Raw genomic sequence first — 22,376 nt, 5'->3', positions numbered from 1 at the left:
GTACAAAGGAATTGGAATATTTAAACTCAAATAAAATCCTGAGATAATTATCAAAATGTAAAATTATTATATTCAATTGAAAAAAAGAGAAATAAACAACTAATTACCATTATCAAAAAATTAAAAAAAATCACAACAGGAAAATGAGAACTAATTTCTAATTAGCCACAATATTCACTACTGAAACCAGTAACCTAAAAGAAAAGGATCCATATTTACAGGAAATAGCTTTTATTATAATTAACAATTGAAGAAATAGAAAATTTAAGAGATCTATTTTCTGAGAAAGAAATTGAATGACCCATGAAGGATTCCCAAGATGGGGGAAGGGAAGATAGAGGGATTGACAAGGGAATTATATCAAAACTGTAATGAAAAATAATTCAAATATTTAAAAACTGTTTATAAAAATTAGAGATGCTAGCAAATTTCTTTTATGATACAAATATTTTAATACCTCTGCTAGAAACAAAGGAAACACAATTTTGTAGACAAATATCCCAAATAAATATTGTTTAAAAAACGTTAAATAAGATATTATCAAATAGGTTTCATTTAAAAATATGAAACAATGTGAGCAAATTTTGTTAATTCCAAAAATATATGGTTACTTTAATATCAGGAAAACTATAAACATAACACATTTCATTAATAACAAGAATATCAAAATTATTATGTCAATTGGTGAAAGAAAATAAACTTTTACCAAAATGCAATACTAGCTTCTGTTAAAAATTAGACATTAAAATGAATGCTCCCTCCCTTTATATAATAATAATATATGTCTAAAATCAAGAACCAGCATTATTTATAATGAGGATAAATGAGAGCATATTTCAATAAAATCAGAGATATTTCAAAAATGTTTTTTGTTTCCACTATTATTTGATATTGTGCTAAAATGTTGGTTACAGCAACAACATTAGCAACAATAAAGGGACAAACATGTCATTTTTGCAGTTCATATGATGACATACTTAGAAATGCCCAGAATGTTAACTAGAAATTACTTGAAATGATAATTTCAAACAAAAAGAGTTTCTTATTGCTTTCTTGTAATGAGTCATTGTATTTGGAAGTATATGAAATATATTTTAAAAATGAAAGGCATCATTATTATCGGTGTACTGCCCAGGGAAGGTTGAGATGTATAAGTTCAATCAGTTACTACAAAGGAAAATGTTGAGCCCTTTGTAATTGGACAGTGTTATGCTGTCATCAAGAGAATAGTAAAACTGCTTTTTCTAGAACTTTGTCTTCATATGTTTCCTGGCCCCAAATACTCATATAGAAATGATCTTATGGAAGTGTTGCCCAAATAGCAGAGTAATAGGAAAAATAACCATGAGTTCCCCCAAAATGTACCAGACCAAATCCTAATCAGGAAATGCAAGAACAAGAAGCATTGAAATTTCTTCCAGCCCAGGTTAGTATATAGAGACAGAGATACCTGCATACACCGTGGATCCACAGTTGGGATGGAGATTAGTTAGGAATGTGCATGTATTCCTGATGAAAACATTCAACATTACAGAATTTTGAAGTTCATACATAAGAGTTAAGAGAAATGTGTAAAGATAAACATAAGTGATAATAAGGTCTAAACAAGAATATCACACCTACATTCAAATATGGGGAGATGATACACGTCCCTCAGATGAACTAAATAATCATCAGAGCTTAAAGATGATGTCTTGAGAGGAAGGGGCAGTTGGCACGGCCTCCACTGTTCAAGACTGCGGGATCATGAGGGGTGACAGAGGCCATGATTGTGGAGGGCGCTTTTACTCCAGGGGAGGACAAGGAGGAGGGCTCAGGCCATTCATGCCACACATTCCATTTGATCTCTATGTGTGTGAAATGGCATTCCCTCAAGTCAGACCTGCACCTAATGAAACCACTTTCAGTGAGGCATTGCTAGAGGAATCAGGACCTTGCTGCCAACTCTGTGGAACAGGCATCCATCCTTTCTCTGGTAACAATGTGATCGGCAACCTGATTGTAGCTCCAGGAACCTTTGAGGTGTAAATTGAAGAGGTCTAGCAGGTAGGATCTTACAAGAAAGGGACAATGACCACAAGGCATAATGTGGCTGATCTGGTAGGGATCCTGAAAATCCTGCCAACATTAGAAGCTGTTGTGGCCTTGGGGAACAAAGTGGTGGAAAGTCTTAGAGCACAGGATGCTGCAGAAGTTTTGACTATGCTGACCAACGAAACTGGCTTTGAGATCAGCTCTGCTGACACCACAGTGAAGATTCTCATTACAACAGTGCCACCTAATCTTTGAAAGCTGGACCCAAAACTACATTTGGACATCAAGTTTCTGCAGTGCTTTGGCGACCATTTGGCATGCTCGTTGGTTTGAAGAGAATGCTTCTCAGTCTATGGTGAAAGCTCTCATCCTTTTACTGAAGAACTTGAAGATTGGGTTCCCTGGCTTTGAACCTCTCACTCCCTGGACCCTTGACTTTTTGGGCCACTATGCTGTGATGAAGAACCCTACCAGGCAACCCCTGGTCCTCAATGTGGCTTACAGGAGATACCTTCAGATTCCGGGTGCTGGATTGTTTCTTCCTGGTTCAGTAGGGATTACTGACCCCTGTGAAAGTGGTAACTTCTGAGTACACACAGTCATGACCCTGGAAAGCTGTACAGCTCAGATATTAGTTGGGATCTTGTCACATGGAGGATGTAGGAAGATCTTTGGCCAGGAGGATGATGCCAGTTATCTTGCCTCAGACATGTCTACATGGGATGAGGTGATAGTGACACCTTCTGAAAAGTCTTATGAAAAGCTTCCAGAAAGAAGGAAAGTGATGAAGAAGAGGAGAGTGCAGAGGAACCACTTCAAGGAGAAGAAGAAGACCCAAGAGAGTGGTTCTTTCTTGTTGCCAAAGGAAACAAGGAATCCTTTGTGAAGCCTGGGTAGAGACATGTGTGAGAGTGAGGGGATCATGGGAAGAGAAAATAACCCTTTGGAAGCTATGGAGAGGGAGGCATTATCTTGTAGGGGATTTGATGATCCCTTGACTCAGCTACAGGCATCTCACGTTTGTGGCCTGTGCCACAAAGGGAAGGTACCAGCCTTCCTGCACTTTGTTCTTTTATAGATTTATACATAACCCTAATCCTTCCACAGAACAACCAGCTCTGGAAACTCTATTAAGACCAAACCAAAGTCTTCCAGAATTTCTTTGGTTGAAATTATTGTGAACTGTTAGTGTCTTAAAAGTATTTTTTTTTTAATTTAGAAGCTGTTAGAAGTGTTTCCTTCTAAAAAAATAGATTGAGTCTCATCTCACAGAAGACTGATGAATGGTTCAGTTACCTCATGATGATCTTAAAAGAAGAATGAAACAAAGGAAAGGAAAAATACTGTGGGAAGGAAAAATGGAAGGATGGGGGTAATTATCTCACATAATCAGGATGCACAAGTAGATATCTATAAAAACAAAGATTCAAGAGTAAGTCTTGTCAGGACTAGTAAAAAGAGACAAAATTACATACATACACATTTGGATAGACGAACTCATTTCACTCAGCAGGGTAAAAGAGAAAGGGGAAACATAAATTTGAATTTGAGGGTAGATTAAGGCAGGATTAGTTATAAAGAAAATTATTATTTTTAACATTGGAAATGAAATGAAAATGAAGGGAGGACCCATCACTTGAGACAGGTTTTGATATATGTCTGTGTGTGTGTGTGTGTGTGTGTGTGTATGTGTGGTATAAAAACATGACAGGATGCTATTACGTTGTAGGAAATAATGAAAGACGTGATTTTAGAAAACCCTGACAACATTTATGTGAAATGAAGCAGCATCAAATCAAAGAACTTACAGAACATTTTTGCATACAATAACTATACTACTGGAAAGACAAAAAATAAAAGAATTTTGTTTTCTAGTTAGTATAATGATAAATGAAACATCTTTCTAGAGGTCTGATGATGACACATGCTTAGCACCTTTGAATGGAGAGATGAAAGACTTAAAATATAGAATGTGTGAATTGATTTCTTCTACCACTCTCTCAATCTCTCCCTCCATCCATCCTCTTCCATCTTTCCATGTATCTATCTATCTATCTATCTATCTATCTATCTATCTATCTATCTATCTATCTATCTATCTACCTATGTAATAGGGATTTTCTTTTTCTTTTTTCTCCTTTTGATTCTACATGTTGTTTCCTCTCTCAACCTGGCAAATAGTCTTGGCAAACATACATTTTATATTTTGCAATGTTTATAACTAAGGGATCATCAAACAAGGCTATTTCTGTTCCCACATATTCCACACTATCCTGAGTGATCTTGAAGTATAGATTGGAGAAAGTTTCCCAGATAAGTCTGAAATATCATGTTTTGTACCCCCAAATCAAGTGACTTTCAGTGATGAATAAATTAAGGATGAAGAGATTTTATGTTCCATAAAAGTTTTTTTTTTCTAGTTTAGAGTTTTGTTCACATGTTATCTATCAAAAACGGACAAGTTAATTAGTGGAGCAGATTAGGTAGATAATGTGTAAAACAAAGTAACCTACTAGACTAGTATTTGATAAAACTAAAGACCACAACTACTGAAATTAAATGATTGCTTCCACAACTAAACTCGAAGTTCTCATCTCTCTTGTGTTTACTTCCTTAAGCTGATAAGAGTGAAAAAAGAAAGAGCAGATAATCATCCTTCTTCATTTCATATCTGCTTACACTCTCTAATGACACAAAAATAACTGGAAAATGCATCAAATTTATTTCCCACTTTTCTGAATTCATTGCTACCAATTTCCATACAGAACTTTGTAATATCAGCAAAAATTCAAACCTGCTCCCATTTCTGCATCAGGAAAATAGTAAGCATTCAGTAAGTATATAGTTGTGATGATTATGAATGAATATGGCCGGTATGTTACAAACTCAGGTAGGATTATTCAGGAATTCAAATATCATCAGAACTTTTGCTAAATCATCCTAGCACACATATGCTTAGAATCAAAACTGAAGCTGTCAATCTACAAGTTTTTGGAAACAAAAATAAAAATAAGTAAGAATTACATTCTATCCTATACTGAAATAATAAAATGCCTTCTGTTGTATCAAAATAAGATTCATCCATTTCTCTTTTACTTTTCATCAGAGTATCAAGTAATTCTGTTATAGATAACTATCAGCACCTGATTACCAGCACAGCAAGAACTACTTTCAATTTTGCAAGGTACAAGATGTTGTTTTGTTGATGAATAGTTTCACTGGATGGTAAAATGGGGATTTTCCTTCAAGGAAATTGTGTTCACATAAAAATATTGTATAGAAAAAGATAATCCTCTGATACTAACATTTCTAACATTTATCTGACATTTTCTGCACCTGTAAAACACCGAAGGGCATTTGTTACTGGTTGAATATAAGAGAATCTACTCTTCTCAGTACTGCTGTGGTACATTTATCCTGGGCTCCAACTGAGCACCCTGGAGACTCTTATTGACTAAACTGTGAAAAGGTCAAACATTTACAACACTTTATTGTATTTCTAAGATTAATGATATATTACAATTCAGTTTGGAATAGAAAAAAATAAGGAAAATAGTGCATACCATCCCATTTGACTTTTATTTATTTTTTTTATTTTATTTATTTATTTATTTATTTATTTATTTTTTTAATTTAACTTTTAACATTTATTTTCACAACATTTTGGGTTACAAATTTTCTCCCTTTCTATCCCCTCCCCCCCCCAAACCTAAGCATTCTAATAGCCCCTGTGACCAATCTGCTCTCTCTTCTATCCTCCCTCTCTGCCCTTGTCTCTGTCTTCTCTTTTGTCCTGTAGGGCCAGATAGCTTTCTTTACCACTTAACCTGTATTTCTTATTTCCTAGTGATAAGAACATTACAGTTGATCCTAACACTTTGAGTTCCAACTTCTTTAGCTCCCTCCCTCTCCACCCCTTCCCTTTGGAAGACAAGCAATTCAATATAGGCCAAATCTGTGTAGTTTTGCAAATGATTTCCATACTATTTGTGTTGTATAGGACTAACTATATTTCCCTCCATCCTATCCTGTCCCCTATTACTTCTATTCTCTTGTGATGCTTTCCCTCCCCATGAGTGTCGACCTCAGATTGCATTCTCCTCCCCATGCCCTTCCCTCTATCCTCCCCCCCACCCTGCTTGTGCCCTTGTCCCCCACTCTCCTGTATTGTGAGATAGGTTTTCCTATCAAAATGAGTGTGCATTTTATTCTTTCCTTTAGTGGAATGTGATGAGAGTAGACCTCATGTTTTTCTCTCACCTCCCCTCTTTATCCCTCCACTAATAAGTCTTTTGCTTGCCTCTTTTATGAGAGATAATTTGCCCCATTCAATTTCTCCCTTTCTCCTCCCAATATTTCTCTCTCACTGCTTGATTTCATTTTTTTTTTTTTTTTAGGATATGATTCCATCCTCTTCAATTCACTCTGTGCACTCTGTCTCTATGTATGTGTGCGTGTGTGTACTCCCACCCAGTACCCAGATACTGAAATGTTTCAAGAGTTACAAATATTGTCTTTCCATGTAGGAATGTAAACAGTTCAACTTTAGTAAGTCCCTTATGACTTCTCTTTGCTGTTCACCTTTTCATGCTTCTCTTCATTCTTGTGTTAGAAAGTCAAATTTTCTTTTCAGCTCTGGTCTTTTCATCAAGAAAATTTGAAAATCCTCTATTTCATTGAAAGACCATTTTTCCTCTTGAAGTATTATACTCAGTTTTGCTGGGTAGGTGATTCTTGGTTTTAGTCCTAGTTCCTTTGACTTCTGGAATATCCTCTTCCATTCCCTTCGATCCCTTAATGTAGAGGGTGCTAGATCTTGTGTTATCCTGATTGTATTTCCACAATACTTGAATTGTTTCTTTCTAGCTGCTTGCAATATTTTCTCTTTCACCTGGGAATTCTGGAATTTGGCCACAATGTTCCTAAGAGTTTCTCTTTTTGGATCTCTTTCATGCAGTGTTCTGTGGATTCCTTGAATATTTATTTTGCCCTCTGGTTCTAGAATCTCAGGGCAGTTTTCCTTGATAATTTCATGGAAGATGATGTCTAGGCTCTTCTTTTGATCATGGTTTTCAGGTAGTCCCAAAATTTTTAAATTGTCTCTCCTGAATCTATTTTCCAGGTCAGTTGTTTTTCCAATAAGATATTTCACATTATCTTCCATTTTTCCAATCTTCTCGCTATGTTCTGTGATATCTGTCTTTCTCATAAAATCCTTAGCGTCCATCTGTGCCATTCTAGTTTTGAAAGAACTATTTTCGTCAGTGAGCTTTTGAATCTCCTTTTCCATTTGGCTAATTCTGCTTTTGAAAGCATTCTTCTCCTCATTGGCTTTTTGAACCTCTTTTGCCAATTGAGTTAGGCTAGTTTTCAAGGTGTTAATTTCTTCAACATTTTTTTGGTTCTCCTTTAGCAGGGAGCTGATCTGCTTTTCATGCTTTTCTTTCATCCCTCTCATTTCTCTTCCCAGTTTTTCCTCCACCTCTCTAACTTGATTTTCAAAATTCTTTTTGAGCTCTTCCATGGCCTGAGCCCATTGGGTGGGCTGGAACACAGAATCCTTGATTTCTGTGTCTTTGCCTGATGGTAAGCATTCTTCTTCCGCATCAGAAAGGAAGGGAGGAAATGTCTGTTCTCCAAGAAAGTATCCTTCAATAGTCTTATTTCTTTTCCCTTTTCTGGGCATTTTCCCCAGCCAGTGACTTGACCTCTGAATATTCTCCTCACACCCACCTCGCCTCCTGGTCCTCCCAGCCAGTGTTTGGGGACTGAGATTCAAATGCTGCTTCCAGCCTTAGGGCTTTTGGCGGGGGCAGGGCTGCTATTCAGTGTGAGAATTAAGTTCAGGAGGTCAGGTGGGGCAGGGCCGCCTCTGAGGCTCAGTTCCCTCAGGGGGTTTATGCACAGACCTTCCACAATGGATACAGGCTCCCGCCTGCTTGGGGAGGCCCTGTCTGCAACTGCCTCTCAGCTTCTACCTCCCGGGGGGTCCCAAATCATGGGGGCACCCCACTCCCCTCTCGACTTGCCAAAGAGACTCTCTCACGGACCCCCATCACCTGTGGGCAGAGGAACTTGTGCAGCTGCTGGAGATCCCGTCCCTGAAGCCTGCTTGGGTCTTTTTCTCTTGGTGCTGTGGCCGCAGCAGGTCTGGGCTGGGCTGGGCCCCGTTTGACTTTTAAAATAGAAAATTAATTATTTTAGTTGTTTCATTAATATTTACAATGGAAGATATATGTATATATTACTTACCTTGGACAGCTCTCCAAGAAATCAAGGATTTTGAATGTCCCTATCAATTTAATTTGAATGAAATTTAATTTGAAGATTACATCAGTAACAGTAATATGGTTATGAGAGGACTAAAGACACAATGTATGTATATTATAGCACACAGTTATATATTTTAGTTTGGCCTCATTGTCACAAGGGACATAAACAACAAAACAACTAATAAACATATTTGAAATGTCTCATGAAATCTTGTAGAAGCCTATGATCATTTACCTAAAGGTCTACAAAATAAGCGTAAAATTTTTGCAGAGGCAAAGTAGAAATGTGGAGTTTGTATGACTGTGATCAAATGGATGGATTTGGTCTAGAGGAGCGGATAACAGTGATGGCTCTTAGCTTATGGATTTCACTTAGTAATTAACATGAACCAGAGCTCTTTGAACAACTCGATGATTATATTTTCTCAGACCTGAACATCCTTGGCTTCTCTGTGTCACTTGATACAGTTGACCTCTGTATCCTCTTGAATACTATCTGGTGTCTTGGTTTTTGTTATTATTTTCCCATGTCTCTCTATTTGTCTGATTGCTCCTTCTTAGTGACCTGTGCTAGATCATTGGCCCCACATAACTTGCATACCACAAACCTTTGTCCTAGGCCCTCTTTTCTTACCTTTTCAGAATTTCTTACTTGGTGGCATCAACCCCTCATGGGAATTTAATCATCATCTTTATGCATATGACTCAATATATCTTGCCTAGCCTTTCTTCTGATCTCTAGTACCACAGTACCACCATCAAAAGTACAAATTAAATTGGGTGTCACAGACATGTCTCATACTCTGCACATCAGTAACGTTACTTGTTATCTTTTATAAACTTATCACTTTTCTTATTCACTACTTGCCTATTACTGTCTAAGGTACCATGAGTTTCTCAGGTTCCCAGATTTGTGACTTTGGAATTTTCCTCAGTTCTTAATTTTCTATAATCTCACATAGGAAATGAAACTTTTAATAATGGCATTTTTGTCCCCACATGATCTCTTCCATCCATCTTGTCACTACTCACTCAGCTAAAACCTCATGTTGTCCTTTTCACCACTCACCTGGACTACTGCAATGACTATTGATCTCCATATCTCAGGTCTTTAATTCATCCTTTACCAGCTGATAAAAAGATATTCCTCCAATTCAGGTTTAACCATCTCAAGACGCAACTCAGTAAGTCCAATGGTTCCTTATTGTCTCTGGTATACAATTTTTACTCTCTATTTTGTATTTAAAGCCATTCATAATTTGCTGCCAAACTACCTTTTTAGACTCACATATCACTCTCCTCTTGGCTCTCTAGCCTAAGTGAATTATTGTTTCTTTACACAACACTATTTCTTATCTTCAGGAATTTGCCATGGTAGTCTCTTATGACTAGGATAGTCTAATTCCTCATCTCCATTTCATAGATTCTCTTCACAAATTTGCTAACGCACTACTTTTAAAATGAAAAATTTCCTTTTATCATAACTACTAATGCTGTATCTCACTAAACTATTTATTCGGTTTTCTTATCGATATTAATTTACATATACATTAATATTAATTTTTATTATTTCTATGGCAACCTCAAGAGAATTCAAGTTTGAGAGATAGAATTCTTGCCCTTTTTCCTCCTTCCCTCCCTTCCTCTTCCCCACCTTCTTTCCTTCCTTCTTCCTTTTCTTTCACCTTTTTTAGTCTTTCTTTCCTTCTTTCCTCCTTTCCCTCTTTACTAAAGCGCTAATATTTAGCACAGTTTCTAGCATAGGATATACAGTTCATTATTTAAGTATAAAAGTTCAGAATACACACAGGGAAGAGAACTGATGAATAATATAATACAAAGAAATTCTCTTAAGAATAGAGGTACACACATCACAACTATCAGATTGACTAGCATGACAAAACAGGAAGATGATAAATGTTGGAGAAGATGTGGGAGAGTTGGAACACTAATTCATTGTTGATGGAGATGTGAGCTGATGCAACCATTCCTCAGATGAATTTGGAACTATGCCCAAAAGGCTACAAAAATGTGCATACCCTTTGGCCCAGCAATATAGCTTCTATGACTGTACCCCCAAGAGATCATAAAAATGGGAAAGGGTCCCACATGTACAACAATATTTATAGCAGCTCTCTTTGTGTTGATCAAAAACTGGAAATCAAGGGGATGGTCATCAATTGGGGAATGGTTGAACCAGTAGTGGTATATGAATGTAATGGAATACTAGGGTGCTATAAGAAATAATGAACAGGAAGACTTCAGAGAGGCCTGGAAAGACTTATATGAACTGATGCTGAGTGAAAGGAGCAGAACCAGGAGAATTTTGTACACAGCAACAACCAGAGAGTGCAAAGAATTTTTCTGCTAGACTTAGTTCTTCATAGCAATACAAGGATCTAAAAAATTCCCAATTGATTTTTGAGGCAAAACACCTTCCACATCCACTGAAAAAAACTATGGAATTGGATTGCAGAATGAAACAGATCATTTTCTTTTGTTCTGTGTTTTGTTTTATGGTTTCTCCCATTCATTTTAATTCTTCTATTCAACATGACTATGGTGAAATTTTATTTAAAAAAAGAGAAAGAAAGAAAAAGTGGTACAAAAAGAAGAAAAGCTCTTAAAACCAAGAGGTTGTTGGGAAAATAAAAACAGAATTTTCAATGGATGACAGAGAGGCAGAGAGACAGAGAGACTGAGAGACAGAGAGACAGAGACCAGAAGAAAGCACATGGGAGCACGGAGGCATTAAAATAGATTTAAAAAGTTAATCTGAGGGAAAAGACACTGAATTAAAGAAGAAGGGAACAATAGCAATAACAATCTTTAATAGGAAACAAATATATTATCACCACAAGAGGAAACTATCAGTGTTTTTATATAAAAAAAGAAAACAAAAGGAGAGTATTAAAAATTACTTTGTCCACCTGTAAGACATCAAAATAGATAAGTCAAATCTCATAAAATTTTCTGATTGAAAGAAGATGAAAATTGTTTAAGTAACCCAGTAATAAAATATTATGGCATATATGAACTCACAATGGGGAGGGAGGAGAGAACTCTTCAGGACCAGATAGCTTTGCAAGTTAAATCTATCACAGATTAAAAGATTTATTCATTAAAATATGATATAAACTGTTCTAAATAAAGGAAAAGAAATGGATTTTCCAAACTGATTATCTCATGAATATGACATTGATACCTAAATCATGGTGATGTAAGGAAGAACATAAAATTATGGACATATACGTATATATATAATGGATATATAAAAATAAAATATTAAATATAGTACTAGCAAATGAGTTATAATTAGATATTTGCCATGGGGTTAATAGAAGGAAAAATACAAAAATAATAGACTACAATTAAAAGAAGTATGTTTTTATTAATGTTGGATGAACAGGTTTTCAGTAAGTTTTTACATAAGTTCTGTTTTTATCTAAAATAAAGATTTTGCATTTCATGTAATGGAGAGAATTTTTAATACCTTTCCCACAAAGATTTAGAGGTAAAGAATACTTATCACCATTAGTTACTCAATGCAGTGCTACAAAATAATTAAAACACATAAAGAAGAAATGAACTTTTACTTTTTGTAGTTCAACATTTGGCATACGTAGAAAGGCTAGAAAGTCAAGTAAAAAGTTATTGAAACAATATATTCAGAGAGACTCTGGAGCAGGGTGCCAGCCATAGCACTCAACAGAAACCACTGGGAGAGCGGAGTGATTGTCAACACCATAGAGAACATTCTAATGACCTGCTATCATGTAGAGCTCTCTTTCAGTGACATAGATCACATGACAGATGTCTTCAAAGGAATCACCAAAGGCAGTCTGTCTTTGACTCATTACAGAGTTATTTTTCTGTCCCAGGAAAGGGACTCCATGCAGTCATTCATGATGCTGCTTTACCTAATGAAGCACTAAGAGATCATGCAACCTGTGTTTGGTGAAAATTATGTTAGACTAACAGTGAAGGCTGAAGTAGAAGGTGGTTGGGAAGGATCAGCTATATAAATATTGACCTTTGCAGCAGGGGACACTATAGAGTATGGACAGGGAATGCCACAGGTGGCTGCCCAAGCCTCCCGAGGTGAAGTCCCCAATGGAATTTGTGAGTACTCTTACATGCCCCATGAAACCTATGCTTTTCCTATGCCAGCTGACAATGGAATGTACCCAAACACTCCAAGCTATGCCTAGGCACCACCTCCACATATTTTAAACCAGGACCTCACATGATGGATGGGATCATGGTACATGCAGTCCCTACCAACCCTGTATCCTGGACTCATGAAGTCATCTGTTAACGGCTCTGATGTACCATCCACTCCCACAGATCAAACAAGAGCTACTGAAGCTGCTACCAGTGTTTATTACAACCCTGCCACTCCCCATAATATCTATATGCCCACAGACCAGCCTCCGCCATCTCTGTACTACCCCCTGAAGACATAATTTTCCATAAGCTCTCAGGACTAACAGTGTCAAAGACCTTGGTCAGATCTACAAACGTTGTGTACAGACCACTGTTCTGCTCCTGGCATTTCTCCTGGAGTTGACGGGCAGCAAACATCATATTGACTCTTCCTCTACCCCTTCTGAAGCCACACTGGCTTCCATCTTCCAGGTGAAGGATCAGCCTGTTAAGAAAGACTCTACCAAGAATTTTGGCAACAATGACTAAGAAAGAGATTCTCCTGTGGTCGTTGCAAGACAATTCATTCCCTTTACTATGATAGAAATGGACAGTGGAGGCACCCTTGAACTCCTGTGGGATAACCCCCTCTTGCCATATAACTTGGAAAATTTCAGTCAGCTTTTGTATGAGCAATGGTCGCCCTACCTTGAAAATCTCAGCTGGAATAGAATCAGAGGGCTTATGGAAAATTATATCAAAATTTTGTTGCCCAGAGAAGTTCATCAATATTGCATGTCAATTTCATGATGGCATGTTTGCCTGTGTTCTGGATAATGGACAAAGCTCTCATGCCTTCCCAATCACCAATGGAGTGAAACAAGGTTGTGTGCTTGCTCCCACGCTGTTTAGCATGATGCTTTCAGCCATGTTGACAAATACTTTCAATGAGAATGAACATGGCATCAAGGTCAACTACCACACTGATGAGAAGTTCTTCAATTTGAAAAGGTTACAAGCCAAGACCAAAGTGGAGGGAGTGTTGGTGCATGATTTTTCTGTTTGTAGATGACTATGCACTCAATACAGGCTCTGAAGCTGAGATGCAACAAAGTATGGATCAATTCTCTGCTGCCTGTGCTAAATTTGGCCTAATAATTAACACCAAGAAAACACAGGTGCTCCAGCAGCTACCACCACACCATCCATACATGGAACCATCAGTTCCAACAAATGGAGAAGTTTTGAATGCTGTGGATAAGTTCACTTATCTTGGTAGTATACTTTCCAAGGATGTACACATTGACAATGAGGTTGAGGCATGAATTGCCAGAGCTAGCTCAGAGTTTGGGAGGCTCCAAAGAAAGGTTTGGGAGAAGAGAGATAATAGACTGATTACCACATTGAAGATCTACAGAGCCATTGTGCTGACCTCATTGTTATATACTTGTGAAACATGGACAATCTACCAGTGCCATGCTAGGAAACTGAATCTCTTCCATTTGAACAGTCTTAGGAAGATTCTGAGGATCACCTGGCAGGATAAGTTACCACACACTGAAGTCTTTGCTTGAGCTGAACTGCCAAGTATTCAAAGTATGCTTCATTGACACCTCTCCTCTACCTTCATCAATGAGATGTTCCACTTGAGTCACCATTTCCATTTTACCCCTGTTTAGGTATGGTTTCCATAAAAGATGAGAATGTTCCTGATCAGCATCTCAAGTCCTACTCAGCATTCTAATTTTTAAATTCATTTTAGGCTATACTTGTGGTTCCTCCCAACCCAGATCAGCAGAGGTAATTCTCTCTCCCAGAGCTGAGAAGGTGGCTTGAACTCATCCCCCAAAGTTCCACTACCCACATTCCACCACCACCCTAATCTCTCCAGCTCTGAAGTCTGGTCTGGATTTTCAGTGAGACCATGAGATTGGGCTATGGCATGTCCTCAAGGGTCCCATCTTTTCCATTCTCAACTCTTCTGGGGTATCACAGCTGATCATACTCCTATCTTTTGTTTTATATCCTCACAACTTTGTTGTGGTTTTTGATCATTAGTCTGCAATGCCTAGGATTAGTAGAGGGAGAATAAAGGGAAGACTGTTCAGCTGAGAAGAAAATATAGAAATGATCGTTTTGCTTTGCTCCTTGTGTTCCTAACTCATGCCTTTACTAGGTCTTGATGTTCTATCCTATGCCCAGAGGGGCTGCCTAGGCTTGGAGCTGAAGATTGCATGACTTATCTCACCATCCTTAGGGCTCCTAACTAGGAGGAAATCAGGTGTATCTGGAGCCAAGTGTTCCATGAACCTTAGGGCCTGTCTTAGTACCGAGTAAGAAGGTGGCTGTTGTCAGTCTCGAATCAATTCTCAACTCTTCTTTTAAGATTCATGCCTGATTGGTGACTTTCCCTTGGATGCACTAATTTCCTTTGATTTCTTCTTGGACTGGTCAGAGTGTGAGAAGATCATTATATAAATGAAATAAATAAAAGAAAACTCCATATTTATTTGAACAAAAATCCAGTTAATATATTAATGTGACCCTGTTGAACCTTGAAAAAATATAAACAATATATTCAGAAAAGTTGCAGGGTAGAAAAATGAGAGCAGAAAAAAATGAGAAAATTCATCTGGAGGAACAAATATCAAGAACATGAAAGCAAATAATGAAAATTAAAAAGGAAAAGGACTTATTTACTAACACCAGGTCCCTATCAACATTACAAAGCATGGGTTATTAAAAAGATTGCTATTGATTAAATATAAAGACCAACCAGGGAAACATATATAACTTACAGAAGTGAATATGCAAGGCCCTCAGCTACTAAAATGGATTACAAGCTTCTATTGCATGTATTATATTCCAGGAATTAATAGTGTTCAAGTGTGACTAGCACCTCTGACCTGAGGGATTTCTGAGCCCTTTTTAGGACTGCTAATCAACTTTTGGTGTCCACCTGCCACTCAACTCTCACCTGTGACTTCAGGAAGCCATCTTAGCAAATGGGCTAAGATAGGTTGACGGTAACCAATGATCCTCTAACATGTTGGTAATATAGAGGGGTGTTGACCTCCAACATGTGAAGATTCCCTTGATGGAATGGGCAGATAAGAATAATGTCCATGAAGTAGATGAAGCAAACACTGTGGAGTACAAAGAACTAGTTAAGACATTGAAGACAGCTCTGTCAACCACTGCGTCCAAGGCCTGTAGAAATGTAGAAAACCCTCATGGAGTCAATATGTCTAAAGAACCTACTTTGTTTTAAAAATTCTATTAATTATATGTCATAGTGGGATTTTGGTTACTTAACTTGGTCTTCAAATTGTTTAGTGGAAAGATATTCTCCCAAAGAAAGGAATATCACTGAAAGGAGAGGGAAGGCACCAAAGAGATGCCTATTTCTCAGTTTGCCCCCTTCAATAGAGGAGATAAAACGTTTCAAGATTATAGAATCACAAAAGTTGACATTTTAGGAAAGAATACATTTAGAAAATTCAAAGTCCTAAACAAAGAAGAAAGGGGATCATAATGCTAACAAAAATAATACCTGCTTACCACTAAAATGGCAAACTCTTCATGATCATATGAAATTTCCAAGATCATTCCTTAATACAATGTGTCCCTTAGTAAAGTACATAATCGATAGTACTATAAATCTGTACTATTTCAAGTAAAATCCTTTTTCTAAAAGTATATACTTCAGCGTGTTTGATACATGTGTTTTTTTTCTGCTACTCTGGAAAAATGAACACAAGTTTAATGCTTAACAGCAAAGTCAACTGAGCAATAAATTTAATAATCCTATTTTATATAGAAGTATTTAATATCCTTGTAAGAGATAGTAATGGCAGCATTATGTTGATATAGTATGCTCATCATGAAATCTGAGGAAATAGTAAATAGAAAATATTTAAGATTTGTAAGCCTGCTTTGAATTGCTTTCCAAAATGCTGAGTAGTAAGGTCATGATGAATAGTGAGTCTGCTTCAGATTTGTGACTACATTTTGGTAACTGAAGAAAGACTTGTTGACTGAATATATTAATATCATTTGGAAGATTGCGAAGTAATACCATGAACTAAAACTTATTGACCCTTACTTTTCTGTTGTTCAAAATTATTTGTAAATTCCTTTGAAATTTTGATAACATTTCTGAAGATATATTTCTATTGTCTGTTCCTACTTCAAATTTGAACTACCTTTCATTTTACATTGTTCATATATTTAACTTTGTTATAAAATAAGCTTTACATAGGGTTTTTTTATATTTACAGTATAGATTCATTACCTTAATTCCATTAGAGGTCACTTGTAACAAAATATAACATCTAAATTAAATTAATAATAAAATGACCACCTGAAAATAAATACAATATTTTACATTTCTAACTTTCCCCCTTACACACACACACACACACACACACACACACACACCTCCCTTTTTATTTTTAAAACATTAACAAATATCAGTTTCTGCTTTCCCATACCTTAAGGGGGAAAAAGAAAAGGAAATTTCTTATAGAAAAGATACATAGTCAAGCAAAATTAATTTCTTCAATGTCCACACACACACACAATACACATGCATATGCAAACATATACATATATTTACAAATACACACTTAAGTATGTGTCATTCTGCACCTTAAGTCCATCATATCTCTATGGAAGGTATCATCTTTTATTATCTGTCCATAATAATTATGAATAGTCTTTATACTGATCGTAGCTCTAGAATTTTCAAAGCTATTTCTTTTTATAGTATTGCTGTTATTGTATCAATTTGTATCTGTTTTATGATGGTATCATTCTTCATAAGTTTATGGAAGTCCTCAAAAATGTTCAGTTTTATAGTATTTATGTTATAGTATAAATAGTTTCTCTGGTTCTTCTTACTTCACTTTCTGGCAGTCCACATAATTATTTCCATGAATTTTTTGGAAAGAATCTAGTTCTTCCTTTCTCTCAAAAAATAGTACTGTACATTCATGTACCATGTCTCATTTAACCATTATAAAAATGATGGGTTCCTTTAGTATCTAGGTTTTTTAAATTTGTTTCACTATACCACAAAAGCTAATTCGAGGGAATAAGTGATCATTCAGTGATATAGAGGACTCTCAATCATTCAGATTGAGGAAAAGACCAGATCTGTATAGAAAATTTGACTTCCCAAGACAAGAATCAAGAGAAGCATGAAAAGGTAAACAGGAAAGAAAAATCATAAAAGACTCTCTAAAGCTGAACGGTTTACATTACTACATGGAAAGAAAATATTTATAACTCTTGAAACTTTTCTCAGTGTTTGGGTAGATGGAGAGATTGTACATACACACACATACATACATATGTAGATAGAGAGTACAGGGTGTATTGAATCAGAAGTGATGATATCCACACACACAAAAAATAAAATAAAAACTAAGGGGTGAAGGAGGAAAACACTGGGAAGAGAAAGGGAGAAATGGAATAGGGCGGGCTATAACTCATAAAAGATAAGAAAAATCTTGTTCAGTGAAGGAGAAAAGGGAGAAGTGGAGAGGGGAAAAATGAAGCTATTTTCTCCACATGTGGCTGAAGGAGGGAATAACACGCTCACTAAATTTGATATGAAAATTTATATCACACCACAGAAAAGTAGGAAAGCAGGCAACAAGTGAGATGAGGGGAATGTTAGAAGGGAGGGCAAATGGGAGAAGAGAGTCACTAGAAATAAACACTTTTGAGAAGAGACAAGGTCAATTATGGGGAAAAAAATAAGGGAAGATAGAATAAGACAGAGGGCAATATAATTTGTATTACACAACATGATTATTATGGAAGTCTTTTGCAAAACAACACATATTTAGTCTGTATAGAATTCCTCACCTTTTCAATGGGGCTGGGGAGGGAGGCAGGGAGTGAGAGAAGTTGGAATTCAAAGTATTAGCAACAAATGTTGAGAATTTTTATTGCATATAATCAGGAAATAAGAAATATAGGGAATGGGTTCTAGAAATTTATCTTGCCCTACAAGAAAAGAGAGAAGGTGGGAATAAAGGAAGGGTGGAGTGTGATAGAGGTTAGGGTACATTGAGGGAAGGAGTAATCACAATGCAAGGTATTAGGAAGTGGGATGAGGGGAGTGATGGGGAGAAAAATTGGACATGTTACAAAGTGAGATAAAAGCAATTAGTATTAAAACAACTGACTGAATTAATTACTAAGAATAAATAAATGACATTTTTAGTTTGGGGAAAAGAATTTTAGTCTAAATTTCCTAGAGGAAGGGATAGAAAAGTTAAGGTTTTAAGGGTAAATTTCATTTTATGATTACTATTTAATCAGGAACTGGAACATGTATAGAAAGGCATGTAAGCCACTTAAGACTTTCCTTAAAAGATGTTCCTCAGCCAAAGTGAAATTATAATCATACTTGAAACCTGCTTTTTGGAACTTGCCAATTTTAGATGCTATGGGGCTATTAAGTAACTGTTCTTCTGAGTCTAACTCCAGGTATGGAAAGCAAGAAAGGTGATCTGAGCCTCCAAACCACGATACCAGTAAGTCTGTGAGATGCTGGTATGAACTGCAAAAGGTGATCTCATGGGAAGGGTGGGAGAGCGGCTGTTCAGCCTGTGCTGAGGTAGGATTCTCCTGACTCAGCTTCCCCATTGACACCTGGAAGACTTTAAGTCTGACTGAATGCAAGTGGACAATTTAACCCTTCCTGGAACTGTCATGAAATTGGGGAGATATTGTATCCTTGCAATGTCCCTACTCTTGGTGGCAAATTCCTATAGTCAAAAGGTTTATAAGCTTAATACCAGATCTATTAAATTATAGATTGTTGGCAGGGTAACATCTGAGGTTAAGTGTAAAATTAAGCTATTAGGTATAGGACTTTAGAACAGCAACACTAAATTAGGGTCCTTTAATTCTTAGTAATACTGTGGAGACAATTAGGTCAAGAACTTGTGAAGTTAACAACAAAAACATTATTTGTGTCTCAGTTGGTTAATGTTTAAAAAAAAATATTTTGTAGTCCATATTGTAAATGCTTTAAAAAGAAGTATCACCTGACCAAAAGTTTGAATTGTTTTATCTGTTATAAACTATATTAAAAATGAAAAATAAAATTTATTTTGCTAAATATTTCCCAATTACATTTTAATCTGGTTCAGGTAGAACTTGCAAGTTCTATACCTGTCCCAGTAGGTGTCTAACACCTTTAATCTAAAGCATTCCTTTAAGGAGTTTCTCTTCTTATACACATGGATCTGAAAATCTTCAATCCATTAAATTACAGAATCTCAGTTGGAAGGGCCCTCTAATAGCAATAGCACCAAAACTCAACTTCAGTTACCTCAGGAGAGCCATAGCCTGACAACAAGGAGATATGCGACAGACAAGTCAGCAAGTGGGAAGACATTTCACTCTGAACTACATTAACGAATGAGGAGTTTGTCTCCAACACTGCCATACCTATCCTTATCCCCCAATTTTCCCTCAACGCAACCTCCTTCTATACAGGCTTCCAATCTAACCTTTTCTGAGCCTCAGGGTAGTTATAACATAAACTAACTGCTACTCACAACAGTTATAGAGCTGAATACAGGTACCATAGGGAAAATTTCCTTCCTCCTCACCCTACCTCAGATCACTTCATAGCTGTTGCTCAAGCTCCTCAGAGTAAGGATTCTGTCCTTAGAGGCAAATGACTGATAAAAGTTCTACCTTTCCCCTTTTCATTTTGAGTAGGCCACAGTGACTCATAAAGTCTGGGCAAGTATAGATGAAAAGTGATTGGCACTACAGATACACTACATTATCTTTTGTTTCCCCCCATCCACCCCCAACCTAACCCTCTTCCAAACTTTCCTTTAATTGTCAAAAGCACCACCATGCTGACAATCTATGTTTAACTCCTTATTTTCCAGTGCTGCCATGACACATCCACCTTTCCCATCAGTTTCCAAATCTTATTCTACTTCTGCAGCTTCAATATCCATCTCCTTTTCATTTCTCACATAGTTGCATTTAACTGTATTTTTGCCTAGAATCTTACCACCCTCTTAATTAGTCTCCCTTCCTCCATTATTTGCCTTTTCCGACATATCCTTCCCACAGCTGCTAGATGGATCTTCCTAAAACAGAGACCTGACCATATCACTCTTGGCTGATTGAACTATAATGGTTTTCTGTTACCTCTAAAATCAAATACTATTTTATCTTTATCTCATACCTTTCAAATTTCTGTTTCTGGTAAATTTTATAATGTACATAATTACTAGTATATTAGTACATGTACATAATTTATAAATAAATAAATATACACATATGAGACTGCGTGTTAATTTTTTGTTGTTGTTCTAACAAGAGAGGTGCTCACATAAAGCAGTTTGGAGATTACTGCTCTAAAAGTAACCAAAAAAAAGCATGTACAACTTTAACTCCTCCAAATGACCAAAATCCTAGGTTACAGGAAAAAATTTCAATGCTTAATCATCTGCCATCTCCTAAGGTCTATAGCTCCAAAATTTAGGGTATAAAAGCTCCTTATGAAGTAGCAATAGAAGAAAAGAATCTGGTTGAAATAGAAATCAGGATGTTATGATTAAGATGGTGTTCTCACAATGCCTAAGTGACGATGGTGAGGAATGATTAAAACATTTTTATTTTAACAAAGGAAAAATTATTATTATTAGTTTTTTAAAAATGATTTTGAATGTTATTCAGCTTTATCTACTCTGTAAAGTAGACAGAATTCTGTGGAATAAGATTTTAGGAACTCTAGAGAAGGAAATAATTTGAGTAATCATGTATGTGCTACCTACTATAGGTGAGAACTTTTAATGGATTCTGATGGAGATAAAAGAAGAAGAAAAAGCTTTTCACTCTCACAGTCTAAAACGATTTAGCAGAGACAGACATGCATACAATTAATTATGACACAAAACACAACCTGAAATATTCATAAAAGATGCAAGTGTGCCAAGAGGTTTCAGAGGAGAAGGACATTGCTTTTGTCTGAAGCTATCATGAAGTATTTTCAGAATGCTACACTGTCAGTCTTAAGGAATTTGGAGATTTTCACTAGGTATTACAGTCATAATAGGGAGTGAACATAAAATTTCGTTGGTATAGGTTGTCCCAGGTGAGAAATCTCAGTTTACCCATGCAATCTGATATCTGTGTAACTTAATGTTTTACACAGTTGATTAGTGGACTGAAAGTTAAGTCATTTATCTTGTGTCAGGCCAGCAGGCAGGCAGTCAGTACTCGCACCTTAGTCTTAACTCAGAGACCGGTCTCAGAGGAGACTGTTTCTTTTCAAAAGTAGAGGTCATCATAAATACAAAAAGTGAAATGAGGAAAATTATATGCCTTCTAAATAAATAATATATAATAATTGTGTCAGAATTTCCTGATTTTCTTTTTATTTAATGCTATTTTAAACAGTATGTTTTGTATCACCAAAGGAGAAGAATATGACCTCATAACTTTTACAGTGTAAAGATAGGCAAGAAAATATATTCCTTACTCCTCTCCTCCAGTATGCAACAGCACTTCATAAACAAAAACTAAAACAAACCATTAACAGCTCTGATGCCTGACTTATTCCCAACATTTTTAACAAATTTTCTAACAAGTTTAACATATTAAGTTGCCAATTTCTTTTATTTTAAATGATATCATATATTTCATCTCCTGTATATTTCTTAACACTTTCAAAACCCATGTTTATAAATAAACAGTATGTGACTTTTTTTGCTACCAGCTGTTACTTTTAGTGTTATTTTAAGCTCATGTGTTATCATGTACAGAAGACTGTCACATTTGATTTAAATATAAAGACATGCAGTAACAAAAATTTTAGTAGAAATTCATTATGTCACATGGCCTAAAATATAGTGCCATTTTCTTTGTCAGTACATC

At 36.3% G+C, this 22,376-nt stretch overlaps 2 pseudogenes; both read left to right on the top strand.

The window, feature by feature from the left end:
• Window positions 1–1,746: 1,746 nt before the first annotated feature.
• LOC140502598 (interleukin enhancer-binding factor 2 pseudogene) lies at window positions 1,747–2,931 on the top strand (annotated as a pseudogene).
• A 1,953-nt stretch (window positions 2,932–4,884) lies between these two features.
• Window positions 4,885–12,772, top strand: LOC140502597 (WW domain-binding protein 2-like; annotated as a pseudogene).
• The last annotated feature ends 9,604 nt before the right edge of the window (window positions 12,773–22,376 follow it).

Source organism: Notamacropus eugenii, chromosome 4 (assembly GCF_028372415.1).
Source record: "Notamacropus eugenii isolate mMacEug1 chromosome 4, mMacEug1.pri_v2, whole genome shotgun sequence".
In the NCBI taxonomy this organism is placed as follows: domain Eukaryota; kingdom Metazoa; phylum Chordata; class Mammalia; order Diprotodontia; family Macropodidae; genus Notamacropus; species Notamacropus eugenii.
Note: the sequence above shows the minus strand (reverse complement) of the source record. Positions and strands in the feature narration are given on the sequence as shown.